Below are 235 nucleotides of genomic sequence, written 5' to 3'. Positions count from 1 at the left end.
CACTTCTGGCAGGACTTTCCAGGCTTCTCCACCAGCAGCAGACAGGTTAGTGCTGCTTGGACACAAAGGTAGTGTGTCAAATTGGCACATCATAGATCTTTCTGGCTCTCACAGATTGAAATAAGTGTTTGAGATTCACTCCCATGCCTGGCTAATGAGCAGCCAGAGTTGAGATCAGATCATAGAATCATAGAATCATTAAGGTTGGAAAAGACCTGTAAGATCATTGAGTCCA

Source organism: Aptenodytes forsteri, unplaced genomic scaffold, assembly GCF_000699145.1.
Source record: "Aptenodytes forsteri isolate BGI_AS27 unplaced genomic scaffold, ASM69914v1 Scaffold80, whole genome shotgun sequence".
Lineage (NCBI taxonomy): Eukaryota > Metazoa > Chordata > Aves > Sphenisciformes > Spheniscidae > Aptenodytes > Aptenodytes forsteri.
Note: the sequence above shows the minus strand (reverse complement) of the source record.